This window comes from Arachis ipaensis, chromosome B1, assembly GCF_059453495.1.
Source record: "Arachis ipaensis isolate K30076 ecotype BB chromosome B1, ASM5945349v1, whole genome shotgun sequence".
NCBI lineage: Eukaryota > Viridiplantae > Streptophyta > Magnoliopsida > Fabales > Fabaceae > Arachis > Arachis ipaensis.
In genome coordinates, this window is record NC_142436.1 from 130530859 (window position 1) to 130547272 (window position 16414).

Here is a 16414-nt window from a genome sequence, read left to right on the forward strand (position 1 = left end):
TGTTCTATGACTGAAAACTTGCTTCCTAAAGTCTTTAATTTGTGTATTTTAAGTCTCCTTTATACCATTTGATCCCGTGATCCGTGTGTTAAGTGTTTCAGGCTTTATAGGGCAGGAATGGCTTAGAGAATGAAAAGGAAGCTTGCAAAAATGGAAGGAACACAAGAAATGAAGGAGATAACCAGCGAGCATCAACGCGCACGCATGGCTCATGCATGCGCGCGATATGGAGAAATTTGCAGTGACGCATGCGCGTGCCTGACGCGTACGTGTAGATTGGAGTTTGCACGAAGACGCGTGCGCGTGTTTGACGCGTACGCGTGATACGCCAAGATGACTAGTGACGCAAATGCGTGACTGACGCGTACGCGTGACATGCGCGATCTACAAAATTAACAGAAATCGCTGGGGGCGATTTCGGGCCAGTTTTAGATCCAGTTTTCAACCCAAAAATACAGACTAGAGCCAGGGAACAGCAGAGACTCAACACACATTCTCATTCTGCATAGTTTTAGTTTAGTCTAGAATCTAGAGAGAATTCTACTGCTTCCTCTAGGTTTTCTTCACATTCATAGTTTTAGAGTTTTATTGCTTTGCCTTGGATATTGAGAAGATTTATTACCTCCGTTGGAGCTTCCTCATTCTAGTTTGTTTCTCTATTCCTTTACTCTTTTAATTGCCCATTGACTCTATTTAGATAAGTATGTTCATGATTTTGGGATTTATTAATGCAAAGAACTATTTTTTACTTTTAATTGATTTTTAGTTATTAATTATCATGTCTTCCTTTTATTCCTCTCTTAATTTTGTAAAAGTTATATTCATGATAATGGAGTAGTTCCCTAACTTGATTGGGAGTTGATTAAAAGGAAAACCTTGAGTTGGAATACTCAAGTGTTAGTATTAATTGGAAGTTGTTGGCTAATTCTCCTGTCTTCAACTCTAATCCTTTCTTAGGAAAGGATTAGGATGCAAGCGATAGAATTAGTTTGAGAGTACTTGACTTTCCCTTATTTTACAAGGGATAACTAAGTAGGATAACAACCCTTTTATTATTACACTTGGGAAAGTTCAACAGGGATAGAACTTCCATTTAATCTTCTCCCGGTCAAGGCTTTTATTTGAATTATATAAATTCTCAATCAATTATTTCTCTGTTTCTCAAACTCAAAAATTTCTTGGAAAACCTCTGATTAATAAATAGCACTCATTCTGCAACTCGTTGGGAGACGACCTGGGATTCATACTCCCAGTATTTTTATTTCTAAATTTTATGACAACCCCTTCTAAATTGATAAGCGGATTTTAGTCGGTTGAAAACTGTACTTGCAACACTGTTTTCTCTATAAATTCTTAATCGGCCAATTTTCGCCACGTCAATTTTTTATTTTGACGAACTGATTCTTGCTAGTAAAGAATTCACAAAAGTAATCACGTTGTAAGTATAGCTTCTAAACCAACAAGAATCCTTTCGTACAAAAACTTGTTTGTCACTAAAGCAATCCCAATAAAAATAAACCAAAGTATTTAAACCTCAGGTCGTCTCTCAAGGAATTGCAGGGAAGTGTTCTTGTTATTGGTTATGTAAAGGTATCTTTTGGGGTTTTTAAGACAAGAAGCAAGAATAGTAAATGGCAAAAGGAATAAACTAATAATTAGAAAAGCTCTTGGCAAGGTATGAGAACTGGATGTCCTATCCTAGTTATCCTTATCAATTGTGATGAGAATTTTTCATTGCTCCCACTTGGTCAACCTCTAACTATGAAGGTATGTCAAGTGGATAAGTCAATTTGATTTCCCAGGTCCTAGTCAACTCCCAAGGGAAGACTAGAGTTAGTGAAATTCAAATCAACTAGCAAACATAACAATTAGCTATCAACAAAAGAGTTTGATAACTCAAGTGTCACCAATTACTCAACCAAAGCCAAGAGAGTCAATGACAACAAATGGAGAAACAAACAATAAACATGAAATACCTCAAATTGCATTAAATAAAAAATTATCAAATCTAACATGGATAGTTTATAGCCAAATGGAATAAGAAGAAGAACAACAAGAGGAACACATAAATTAAAGGAAAATTAAACCTGGAATTGGAAAGACGTTGAAAGAAGAAATCCTAAATCCTAAATCCTAAATCCTAAAACCTAGAGAGAGGAGAGAGCCTCTCTCTCTAGAAAACTACATCTAAAACCTAAAATTATGAATATGAGAAGTGTATATGAATCCCTTGATTTCCCCACTCTGTAGCCTCTAATCTATGTTTTTTGGGCCAAAAACTAGGTCAACAACAGCCCAGAAATCGCTGGGGCGATTTCTGATACGTACAGGTCGTGGCTCTGTCACGCGTACACGTGGATTGAACTTTAAACAGGTCACGCGGACGCGTGATCCACGCGTGCGCATCACCCAACAGCCAGACAGCTATGACAAATTATATATCGTTGTAAAGCCTCGAATGTTAGCTTTCCAACGCAACTAGAACCACCTCATTTGGACCTCTATAGCTCAAGTTATGATTGATTGAGTGCGAAGAGGTCAGGGCTGACAGCTTTGCAGTTCCTTCAACTTCTTGTATTCCTTCCACTTTTGCATGCTTCTTTTCCATCCTCTAAGCCATTCCTGCCCTGTAATCTCTGAAAACACTTAAGACACATATCAAGGCATCGAATGGTAATAAGAGAGGATTAAGATTAGTAAAATTAAAGCCAAAGAAGCATGTTTTCAATCATAGCACAAAATCAGGAAGAAAAATGTAAAACATGCAAATTCAATGAATAAGTGTGAGATTAGTGGATAAAATCCACTCATTTAAGCATGAGATGTACCACGAAATAGTGGTGTATTAAATCTCCCCACACTTAAACATTAGCATGTCCTCATGCTAAGCTCAAGATGGACTATAAGAGTGAAGAGGAATGGTAGAGAGTATGAAATGCAACCTATCTATGTGAATGCAACTACATGCAAAATGTTTCTACCTGATTGGTTGAAAGCAAACAAATCCTTCAAGAACAAATATGAACTGGATTTCACTAATTCAAATCATAAAAATGAAGTACAAATAGACTTACAAGAAGAAGATAGCTCATGAAAGCCGGGAACAAAGAATCGAGCATCGAACCCTCACCGGAAGTGTATATACTCTAATCACTCAAGTGTTTAAGGGTCGAGTCTCTTGGTTCTCTACTAATCTTGCTTTCTAAGGCTTGCCCTTCTTCTACCAATCAACAGAAATTTAATGCACAAATACACATATCAAGAGGTCTTTTAAGGGTTGTAATGGGGTCAAGGTCAAGGTAGGATTGTATTTGGTCAAGTGGACTAAAATCTGAATCCTTAATTAACCTAAACTTCTCACCTAACTTAGGACAATCCATGTAATTAAAATGCAAAATCTAACTACCCATTAAATATGTTTTTCCACATATTCATGCATCCGAATTTGAGTACAACTCATATGCATTGCTACCAACATTTACTTTGGGGCATTTTGTCCCCTTTTAGCATTTGCTCTTTTGCTTTTCTTTTTCTCTTTTTTTTCTTTTTTTTCTATTATTTTATTTTCTTTTCTTTTGTTTTTCTCAATCCATATGGTTAAGGTATTGAATACATAAACATGTCCTTAACATTTTTTTCACATTTTCAGAAAATTCTAACATACTCAATTCTCAAACCAAATGTTTCCAAACCCAATTTCCCCACACTTAAATCATAAGCACTCTCACTAGTCTAAGCTAACCAAGGATTCAAATTAAGGATATTATTGTTTTTCGCTTAGAGTTAATGATGTGCTAAAATAAAGAATAAAAGGTTAAAATAGGCTCAACTTTGGTTTGCAAAGGATAATGAAAGGGTAAGGCCATATGGGTATGTAAGCTCAGGGAAACAAAGGCCTCAATCATATAAGTACATGCATACATCAAACAATGGAAATATAGAATTAAGCAAGACAAAGATTACATTTTTAGAGAGAATAACACACTAAAACAGAATATTGGTTGATAAAATGCAACCAATCACCATAGGCTCAAAATCTAACTGGTTTTGTGTGTTCGAGCTCTAAAACTATGTTCCAAAATAAAATTTCTTCAAATAAGTTTAAGAAAAATTTTAATTCAAGTTAGTGAAATACTCTAAAAATTTTCTTTGAAAAGAAAATCATTACTTCAACCAAGTAGTGGTAAAATATGCACAAAATCAAACAAACATGCAATCAAACATGCAAATGCAACAACTAACTACAAAGAAGAGTAAGAATTGGTGTTGAAAAGGAAGTAGCTAACCCACGGAAGTTGGTATCGACCTCCCCACGCTTAAAGATTGCACCGTCCTCGGTGCATGCAGAGACGTACAAGTGGACGGGTGGCTCTAACTGATGCTTTTCCTCCAAAGATCATGCGGCAGACTTATTTATTGCTCCAGTTAGAAATGTTTCCTTTTCCTTCTTGGTGGCCATCCTGAAAGAAGAGAAAAAGGAAGAGAAAGAACCCACAAGCAAAGATATGAAAAGAAATGAAACATATGTGGGCTAGTGCAAACTGATAAGGTTCTCAACTGCGTGGTCGCTACAACATGTAAGTGAGAAAAATAATAGAGGCATAAGGCATGTCAATTAAATAGCAAACAAGTCAAGGTTCACCCAAAATAATGCAAAAAATATGCAACAGTTGAGTAAGAGAATTTTAACACCAATGTGAAAACAACAAGGATAGAAAAGAAAGGGAGAAGAAAAGGAAGAAGAAAGGAAGGAGGAAAGAATAAGAAAGGAGAGAAGAAAGCAGTAAGGTGGAAAACGGGACGCGACGCGTACGCGTGGGTGAGCAGAATCACAAATGACGCGTAAGCGTCGGTCACGCGTACGCGTGACCGTGTTTGTGCTACTCACGCGAAGGCAGCCTCGCGCACGCACAACTCTCTGTTCATTCTGGGGTGTGACCCAACTTTGCATACGACGCGTGCGCGCCATGCACACACACGCGTGATCGCTCAGGAACTGAAAATGACGCGCACGCATCGGGGACGCGTACGCGTGGGTGGTTTCGTGCCTCTAGCATAGTGCCAGCATCAGGCCATCATAACTTTCGGCCAATACACCTTTTACGTCGATTCTTCAGGATCACGCGTGCGCGTCATTGACGCGTACGCGTGAAGTGCCAAAATCCCAAGTGACGCGTACGCGTGGAGTACGCGTACGCGTGATGATGCTTGTGCGATTGGCACACTTTCTGCACTGCTCCCACGCAACTTTCTGCCACTTTTTTTTTTATGCAACTATGCAGATGTAAATGCAGACTATATGCAGAAATAATGAGAAGAGTTACTAAAAAAACTAAAAAGAAAGAAAAGAACAATCATACCATGGTGGGTTGTCTCCTACCTAGCACTTTTAGTTATTGTCCTTAAGTTGGACATTAGATGAGCTTCTTGTCATGGTGGCTTGTGCTTGAACTCATCTTAAAACCGCCACCAACGCTTGGACTTCCAATAAGCTTCAACATCTCCAAATAAATTCACCAATCCTTGATGAAGTTCTCCACAAGCTTTGAGCTCCCAAAGTTGATCCTCTTGTATGACGGGGTCCCAAATCTTGTTTCTACACCCGTTTTTAAGTTGATCATCATGATTCCATCTGGGTGGTTTAGCCTTGGAATTCTCATTTAAGCACCCGAATATCCTCCTAGACCCATTCAATCGAGCTCTACACGAACCTTTACATTTCAACTTGGAGCATACAACCATATTGAACCTTGCATGACAACTCCAACCACTAACCATCTTCCTCTTACTCTTAATGCCACAAAGAGCTCTAAGTTGACCATTCGTCTCTAGTAGCCCATATTCAAGTGGGAAAGTAAAAGTTAAGGATAAGAATTTTACCCACTTGAATGTTGTGTTGGACGGTAATGGCCTTGGGAGAGGTGTTTCTAATGAACTTGCAAGCTCCACTCCCTTGTGCTCTTCTTTGACAACTTCCACCTCTTTGCAAGCTTCTTTAATATCAACCTCTTCCTCTTGGGAGCTTTCTTCCACTTCAATCTCTTCTTCATTGCTCACCAAGGGCATGGGAGGTTGTGCTTCTTCTTCTTTAATCTCCATCTCTTGATCAACCTCTTCCAAGTCTTCAACCATGATATGCCTTGGAGGTTGTACACCCTCCGCAACATCAAATGCAACCGTCTTGGAAGGAAGCTCCATGACTTGAGGTCCAAATGGAGGTTCCGCATCTCCTAAATCTTCAACCACTTCCTTTTCCTCTATATTTCTGGCTTTGTCCAGTTGTTTTAGTATAAAATCGTACTCCTCCTTGATGATTTTCTTTCCATGACAACTCCCTTTAACTACTCCTTCATCTTCAAGGGTCTCTCCTACCTCCAAATTTTGGACCTCCTCTTGCTCCTCTGGAAACAAGGCTGAGTGTAACCGATCCATTGCGTCCCTAAGACGATCCCTTTTTTCTCGTTCTATGTCAATAGCATCATTGGGATCATGTTGCTCTTGGATTGATGGATGTGGGTGCTCTTCCATGGAGGGTGGTGATGGGATGGGTGGATCATTATGTGGTTAAAATGGAAGCGCACTAGAGCTTAATGGTTGAATATTGGAGGTAGAGGGTTGGTCCATGCGGGATATAAGATTTTGGAGTTTAGAGGTGAGACCAATGAGAGAGGTAAGTGTGTTCTCCATGGAGGTTTGGGGTGGATAGGAGGGTTCATTATTTTGGAGAAAGAGTGCATGGTAGGAAGGTGGTTCCTCTTGAGAAGGATATGAAGATGGTGTATATTGAGGTGGTGGTTCTAAGTACGGCTCATATGGTGGTTGGTATGGTGGATAAGGATTAGGGTCATGTGGAGGTGACTGATGGAAAGGGGCTTGTGAGTATGGTGGTCCAAAGTTATGTTGAGGAGGGGGCTCATAGGTATAGTGTGGTTGGCGTTGATTGTCACGGAAAGGTCCACCATAACCATTGCCTTTATATGCATCACAGAATGGTTGTTGATAGTCCATTGGAGGTAATTGTTGCCAAAAGGGTTGATCAAATCCTTGTGGCTCCTCCTATCTTTGAGTGTCCCAACCTTGATGCATGTTCTCATTGTAATCTCCTCTTCCTGCAACACAATTGTAACCAGACTCATAGTCAAAGGGGTAAGAGTTCATAGTAGTAGGAGAAAATAAAAACAAAAACTAACAAGAAGGCAAAAGCAAATATTTACAATAACCAATAATAAGGCACACGTTTGCAACTCCCCGGCAACGGCGTCATTTTGACGAACGGATTCTTGCTAGTAAAGAATTCACAAAAGTAATCACGTTGTAAGTATAGCTTCTAAACCAACAAGAATCCTTTCGTACAAAAACTTGTTTGTCACAAAAGCAAACCCAATAAAAATAAACCGAAGTATTTAAACCTCGGGTCGTCTCTCAAGGAATTGCAGGGAAGTGTTCTTGTTATTGGTTATGTAAAGGTATCTTTTGGGGTTTTTAAGACAAGAAGCAAGAATAGTAAATGGCAAAAGGAATAAACTAATAATTAGAAAAGCTCTTGGCAAGGTATGAGAACTGGATGTCCTATCCTAGTTATCCTTATCAATTGTGATGAGAATTATTCATTGCTCCCACTTGGTCAACCTCTAACTATGAAGGTATGTCAAGTGGATAAGTGGATAAGTCAATTTGATTTCCCAGGTCCTAGTCAACTCCCAAGGGAAGACTAGAGTTAGTGAAATTCAAATCAACTAGCAAACATAACAATTAGCTATCAACAAAGGAGTTTGATAACTCAAGTGTCACCAATTACTCAACCAAAGCCAAGAGAGTCAATGACAACAAATGGAGAAACAAACAATAAACATGAAATACCTCAAATTGCATTAAATAGAAAATTATCAAATCTAACATGGATAGTTTATAGCCAAATGGAATAAGAAGAAGAACAACAAGAGGAACACATAAATTAAAGGAACATTAAACCTGGAATTGGGAAGATGTTGAAAGAAGAAATCCTAAATCCTAAAACCTAGAGAGAGGAGAGAGCCTCTCTCTCTAGAAAACTACATCTAAAACCTAAAATTATGAATATGAGAAGTGTATATAAATCCCTTGATTCCCCCACTCTGTAGCCTCTAATCTGTGTTTTCTAGGCCGAAAACTGGGTCAAAAACAACCCAGAAATCGCTGGGGGTGATTTCTGATATGTACAAGTCGCGGCTCTGTCACGCGTACGCGTCGTCCACACGTACGCGTGGATTGAACTTTTGCCAGGTCACGCGTATGCGTAATCCACGCGTGCGTGTCGCCTAACCGCTAGGCAGCTATGGCAAATTATATATCGTTACGAAGCCGCGAATATTAGCTTTCCAACGCAATAGAAACTGCCTCATTTGGACCTCTTTAGCTCAAGTTATGATTGATTGAGTGCGAAGAGGTCAGGGCTGACAGCTTTGCAGTTCCTTCAGCTTCTTGTATTCCTTCCACTTTTGCATGCTTCTTTTTCATCCTCTAAGCCATTCCTGCCCTGTAATCTCTGAAAAGACTTAACACACATATCAAGGCATCGAATGATAATAAGAGAGGATTAAGATTAGTAAAATTAAAGCCAAAGAAGCATGTTTTCAATCATAGCACAAAATCAGGAAGGAAAATGTAAAGCATGCGAATTCAATGAATAAGTGTGAGATTAGTGGATAAAATCCACTCAATTAAGCACGAGATGTGCCACGAAATAGTGGTGCATTAGTGATGTGAAAGAGAGGAGAGTGAGAAGAGAGAATGTGGTTTCGGTGGTTTGATGATTCAGATGCAAATGAACTTGAATTACTTGGTTAGCTACCAATTCAAATTGATTGAATGGACTTGGATCTCTTCTTGGGCTTGTTATGAATCATGGGCTTGTTTATTTCCTTGGGCCAATTGCTTTCTTTGATCCCTGAAGCATTCTTTTCATCTCTGATGAAAATTTAGTGATGAACAATTATTTTCATGAACTTGTGTAAATGGGCTAGACTCATTTTGGGCTTATTTTCATTCTTCTTGGGCCAGTGTGATTTAATTAATTTCCTGCACACTAAACATACTAATCACAAATACAATTGGGCTTTCAACCAAACACCAAATATTTGTCATCATCAATATTATTAATTTTTAAACTCAACAATCTCCCCCTTGATGACAAACATTATATATGAGGTAATGATCAAAGGAATTGAAATAGAAAAGGTTCAGAGATTTTCCTTTGATGATACTAAATTAACGTTATGTGCTCCCCCTTTCTTTCATAAAGGTTGCTCTCCCTTAATGTATTCTTATCGCTTAACCTGAGGACACAATCAATAATGCCAACAAAGCATATATGCTTATCTAGAATTCTATGGTTGCACAAAGGTATAATAATCCATACAAGCACATATTGCAAACTAAGGTAGCATGTAAGCAACAATACACCAACATAACATAAAGTTCAAATGACTAAAAGTCAACCAAGTTCATTTCACAAAACCAAGTTCAGTTCACAAACACAAGACTAATCAAAACTAATATCCAATAATCTCAATAAGCCTTATGCTTTATCAAGCCTCATATTACATTTTTCTCTCCCTTTTGTCATCAAGGTGGAAAAAAATAAAACAAAAATAGAACCTGCAAAATAGTGTGTTAGAGGCATGTAAAAACTAAATGTTGCGTTTTGAAAAATAAAAAAAATTGGAAGAGAAATGAAGATCATATTTCAACCTGCAACACCATAGTTATGAGAAAGTAGTACTACCAATACAAAAAAAAATTATCAAATAAAGAAAAATTCACGATGTGCAAAGACCAGTTCTTGGTAAAAATTCATATGGACCAAAAAGAGAATTTCAATAAACAAAAGTAACTACATGAGTAATAAGATTCAAGCATGGCTCATGCCCTTTTCCACATTTCAACATTCAGATCACCTATATCTTATCCAACAAATGTCTTTTTGACCTGCAAAATAAAACTCTCAAACAAGACATTAGTACAATTGATACAAAGAATCATAACTCAAAATGCCTAAACTTGTCCTTAATTTACAAAACCTGTCTTCAACCAGAGGTTTAGTAAATATATCAGTCAATTGTTCCTCTGATTTAACAAATTGAATGCTAATATTTTCTTTTTGTATTTGTTCCCTAATTGAGTGAAATCTCACTTCAATGTATTTTGTTCTAGAGTGTAAAACAGGATTTTTAGAAATATTAATGGCACTCATGTTATCACAAAATGAGGGAATATTATCAGTAGTCAATTTATAATCAGCTAATTGTGTTTTAAACCACAATAATTAGGAACAGCAAGAAGATGCAGCAACGTATTTGGCTTCTGCAGTGGAGAGAGCCACTGTGGACTGCTTCTTACTAGACCATACATTTAATGAACTGCCTAAAAAATAGCATATACCAGAAGTACTTCTTCTATCAATTCTGTCTCCAGCAAAGTCTGCATCACAATAACTAACTGCAAAAAAATTTATTAGACCTAGGATACCCTAAACCATAGTTAGATGTGCCATGTACATATCTAATGATTCTTTTTACTGCAGAAAAATGTTATTCTTTAGGTTGTGATTGGAATCTAGAATAAACCCCAACACTTTGCACAATATCAGGTCTAGAGAATGTAAGATACATGAGAGAACCTATCATGCCTCTATACCTAGTTTCATCAATATCTTTTTCAGTTTCATCCTTATCTAACCGAGAGTTTGGATGCATGGGAGTGCCCATAGGTTTGGTGTAACACCCTCACTATCAGAATGTCACGCTTCCGGCTGTGCCACTCTGATAGCAAGTAGTATTACGATGACTTCATATACTCAATAATAAAATATGAGCCTTTTACTCGAAACCATATCGCTAATTTCTTTGAAAAATAAAAAGAAATACTTTTAAGTAAAAAAATAACAAACAAGCAAATAAACTAGAACTCAATCACATTACTCATATACATATATACGTACTAGACTCCTTATACAAGTATTTACAAATAAACATACATGCGTTTTATTACAAACAGGTTTCCTATCCCTCTTACAACAATATTATTAATGGCGAGGGAAGAATAATATCTAAACTAAAACATCGTATAAGCAAAATGCAATGAAGCTCTTCGTAAGCTTCTTCCTCCATTTCCTGAAAAGATAAAGTTGTAGAGAGGTGAGAACCTAACCACACGGTCTCACCGCGTAGTTTTAGAATTGTCATAATAAGATATTTAAAGAGAAATCTATCTTCAAGCTCAGTGATTATCGTTCGTCCTATGAATCTTTTAAAAAACAACGACTAGTCATTCAAAAACCCTATTTGAAAATCAATATTTAAATATCCAGAAATCCAAAACCTTTCTTTTCTTATAAGAAAATCTTAATCAGTTTCTTAGACTGTATGAATGATCAACCTGTTCCAAGCATAGGTTCATTAAGTCTATGCTGAACCAACTTGATTTTTCATACTTAACTAAAACCTCAGTCAAAAAACCAACCACGAAATCAACCAACACACTCATCAATTCAGCACCAAAACTCAATCTCAGAAGTAGCACACCAGAACAAACACAGGCAAAGACAAGGAAAGCACATGTTTAGATAGTAGTTATAGCAAATAGCTCAGGTAGCAGTTAATAACAGTTTAACAATTAAGCAAACCAAAGCAAATTCAAACTCAAGCAAAGCATACAAATGCATATGATGCATACAAATGCATATGATGCATGCCTATACTATGGCTAATGAGCTCATCTGTCGGTTATACAGCCAACCCGACATGTCCTGGTAGCTAACCATTGGACAAAACACCAAACACAGAGCAAGTGGGACCTCGCCTCAACACTTGCATCTTACCCGCGTACTCGGAGCAGGGGACAACTTCACACTGCCTCTTACCCAGGTAGTGTTACAGTTCTCAACCCGGAGCAAGCAGTGATAGAAGTTAACCCTTGCATCTTACCCGATGTCTCGAACTCTTATCCGAAGCAAGTGGATTGTAACACCCTAACTACCAAAGCTCATGCTTCCGGCTGCACGACTCTGATAGCTCGGACATTACGACGACACTTATACTATTTAATACTAAAATATGAGCCTGTTTGAAACTTTAAAACCACAATACCGATCCAAAAATACTTTTGTTCGATAACGTACATCCATAGATACCATACAACATACAAAACCCATAAAGAGTACATCCATATATATATATATAAATAATATTACAAGCATTAACCAATACGATCTCTATCCCTTTGACAAAATATATCAAGATAAAGGCGAGGGTATAATAAATAATCTAAAGCAATACAGAGCATCTCAACAACAATTAAATAAGCTCTTCGTAACTTCTGCGCCCATATCCTGAAAGGGAAAAAATGTAGGGGGGTGAGAACATCATCCTCGAAAGGGTTCTCAGTAGAGGGTTTTTGGGAATTACTGTAATAGGATACGTGAAGATAAACCGTACCAGTGATTAATAACTGTCTTATGCCTCTTTTCAAAAACAACAGTTTTCAATAAAAGTAAAGTCGGAAATCTTTTCTGAAAGAGGAACCGTTCAATTCTCAAAAACATTAAAAGCCTTTCAAAAAGGTTTATCTATGTTGAACCAAAATAGCCTTTCATATTTTTCCAAACCAAAAACACAAAACTGAAAGCCAACCATCAGTCCATTTCAATTCAACCACAGCCCTAGGCCCAAACAATCCAATCCAACAACCAATCACCACAATCCAACAGAGTCCCAGATGCAAACACAGATAGGAAGTTCAAGCACAAACAAACAGTTATTACAAGTAGAACAGTTAGCAATTAATCACATAGGCAAACCAAGTATAATATGCACACCCAACCAATGTCACATAAATGCATATGATGCATGCCTGTCCCTAGTGGCTGATGATATCATATGTCGGTTATAGAGCCAACCTGACAAGTCCTGGTAGCTAACCATTAGACTGTCCCTCTGTCGTGTCTCCCCAACTCGAGTTATACTCAATATAAACTTGATCATAATCATGATCCATATCCATCACCCTCACTGGTGAATATTTATGGGGGTGAGCTCGTCCGGGAATTTCATAGTGCCCGACCACCCTGACGACATAGGGTAAAAAGAGCTTCGAGTCTCAACCTAGAGCACATGGTGGCTAGCCACTGCTTCCTCCCAGGGAAACTCTTATCTCCGATAGTTGAAGTGCAACATCACAACTTATCAATATCTCAGCATAAATGCTTTCATTCTCAATCATGGATCAACACCCATCTCAGCCATCCGGCTCACGGTTCAATCCAGAACCAGCCAATATTCATATCATTCAAAGCCATTCCGGCTCACGGTTCAATCCAGAACCAGCCAATATTCATAATCATACACAGCCATTCCGGCTCACAACAAAACAGCACTTCCACATTCAAAATCATCAAATTTATGAAATCGGCATTTAAGCCATAAAATCATTTTCTCAATTCATTTCACTTTGAAATCAAGTTTCAACTCTTTTCAGCCTTGGCTTTAAAGATCTCATTTCTCAAATTATCTCAGGCTCATACACCACTTTTACTCAAGGAAAATTTCCTTTTTAAAACAAGCCACTCTCGGCTTCCTCTTTCCAAAACTTCCAAAACCATGGAAAGTTAAAGATTCCTTTTGAAACATTCGAAATCACCCATCCAACAATGGGATTTTATAATAAAAGTTCCTTGGCAGAGTCTCAAGTCTTTAGGGGAGAATAGCGTAACTCATTTCGCCAAATTCATTTAAAATCATTAAAACATTGGCTTTCCGATTTGAGTAATAAAATAAGATCTAAGTCAAACCGAGTCACGTAATCATTTACTTCCTTCAAAGCCGTTTCCTTTACTTAGGCAAAACCAACTTCAACCCCCATGATAAATTCTAAAGCGTTTCAACTGTTCAAAAATTGTTTTAGTCTTGCAAGAATTCAGAATTTAAAGAGTACTTAAAACATTTCTCAAAACATTTCAAAATGAAACTTGTCAATAGACATCCAGGTTCTTTTAAAGTCATTGAAACTCCTCTAATTGAAACCCTCAAGTCAAATTCAAAGGCATTGCCCTTGTCACATTTAAAACAGCTTTAAAACATAAGTTTCATCTAAATAACTTTCTCCTGAAAGAGATACAATGCCTTTCTTACGAAGCAAGACTAAATCACAATTTCCTCTTTAATAATTCATTTCAAAAGCATGAATCATCCTTTTCTTGATAATTCAAATAAAATAGTAGAAGTCTTTAACTCATCATTTTTCCAAACAACATTTCAATAAAGACTCGGATTTTATAGAAATTTCGGCAGCATCTCCCCTAAAACTTGGACTTTGCCACCCAGTTCGGGTCCCAACAAAACCATTCCACAATCCTTTTCAACAGCCCAAAATCCAAAATCAGTTCAAGGCAAGCCAAATCCAACAGTCATCTCAATCCCATATCTCAAGGAAACCGTTTCAAAAATCAAATTGTTATCAGCCGAATAAACTCATTTCTAATGCTTTAAAGAGACGGTTCAGCAACAGTCATTTATCAAACCAGATCATTAAAGCAAGCCAGGCTGAATTCAAGAGTGTATTCTATTTTTCACATTCTCAAGAAAATCCATTCAAATCAAATCGATTTCCAACGAATTAAACTCGATCTCAAAGCTTTAAAAGAATCAACTTCAAAAGCATTTCGTTTCACGAAACCACACAACAGTCCAGTCAAACAAACACCCATAATCATACAAAACAACTAAACAATACATAAGACTGATACAATCACCAAATACACATCCTCACATCAGTACCTATATGCAATAATTCCAATAATAAACTATAGTTTTCGGAAAGCGCCCCTACCTCAAAACGCAATTCCATAACCCAAACGCCTCACAGAGTCCTTTCCGCCTCAACCCGAAATCGACAATCGAAATCCCGGCAACCAAAACCTCGGTTCCAAGCCACTTTTGCAACAGTCTCAACAACTCTAATCGCAACATACAACAACCGAAACTCAATCGTATAGCAATTAACGCCACAAAACGTCAGTGTATGATAATAAAACAGCGATTAAAGGAATCTTCCAAACAAAATGCTTACCGAACTCGAGGGAACCAAGTAGCGGCTGCACCAGTGGTGGATTCTGGCAACACCAACTTCACAACCGGTGACCAGAATGATGGCAACTCGCGGTAAATTCTTGACACAACCAGCCTTAGCAACAACTCTCATGGCCCATGGAGAAATTAACAGGTAAAGAAGCTGAAGCAGGGTTAGAGCTTACCATCATAGAAGACTCAGTGGCTGTTTTCGGCAGCAGAGGTGGCACCATCGAGGTTTTCCAGCGGCCAAAACAATAGCAACATCACTAACCCAAAACAGAGCAGAATCTGAATGAGTGGCAAAACCCCAGGACAGTTCCAGCGACACAACAGTAGCATACGGCGAGCCCAGCAGCTCCGGTGATGGATCTGATGGTGGAGGAAGGCGGCGACCCTCCACAGCAGCGAGCCTAGCCTCGCGGTGGCGACGGCAACCCCGCGGCGGCTCCTTTTTCGCGCACCCTCTCTCTCTGTGCGTGTGGTCAGCAGCGGTGGTAGGGACGAGTTCGACGGTGGAAACCCGACGAAACCAGCAGCGCTGTGCCTCCTCCACGCTCGCGAGCTCGATGGCGGCGATGTAGGGAGGGCGACAGTAGCGATGCGGCGTGGGCGCGGTTGTGACGAAGGCGCGGCGGCTCCCAAGCCCGCGACAGCCATCACTCACGGACCAACCCTCTCCTCGGTTCCGCTCTCCCTGGCGACGGCGCCGATGGTGCGGCGGTGGCGGGCTGAACTGGAGCGCGATCAGCGGCTCGTGGTGAGTTGCAGTGAGGATGATGGCGGCGTGGGTGAAGCCCCCTCTCTTTCCCTCAGCTCTCTCAGAAGTTCTCCTCCCCTGTTTTGTGTGTGTGCTTTTTCGTTTTTGGGGGGGAGAAAGGGGCTTGCAGCTGCTGCTGCAGCTTCTGATGGGAAACGGTAACGGGTTAGGGTTTTTTGGGTTAGGGTTTCATTTTCAGAAATCAGGGTTATGGGCATTTTAGTAATTTCACTTAAAATTGGGGATAATATGGTAATTGAAACCCAAATTAAATCTAACACTAGATGTATATAGAAAATATTATTTGCTCATCAATTTTTACAAATTACTTTCAATAAAATGCCCAAATCAAATAATTAGAAATAATATACTTAATTTCTTCATTTTCCAAAATAGCAGTATTAATATTTAAAATATTAATTATTTAATCCAAACCATATAGAAATCCTTATTATTTCATAACTATCAACCTTATATTTTAAATATAGAAAATAATCCAATAGCTATAAAATTGGATAATAATCATAACTCATCTCAAATCCAATAAATCAAA

General features: G+C 38.5%; 1 pseudogene; it reads right to left on the minus strand.

The window, feature by feature from the left end:
* Nucleotides 1-15288: 15288 nt before the first annotated feature.
* LOC148578379 (uncharacterized) lies at nt 15289-16079 on the minus strand (annotated as a pseudogene).
* Between the last annotated feature and the right edge of the window lie 335 nt (nt 16080-16414).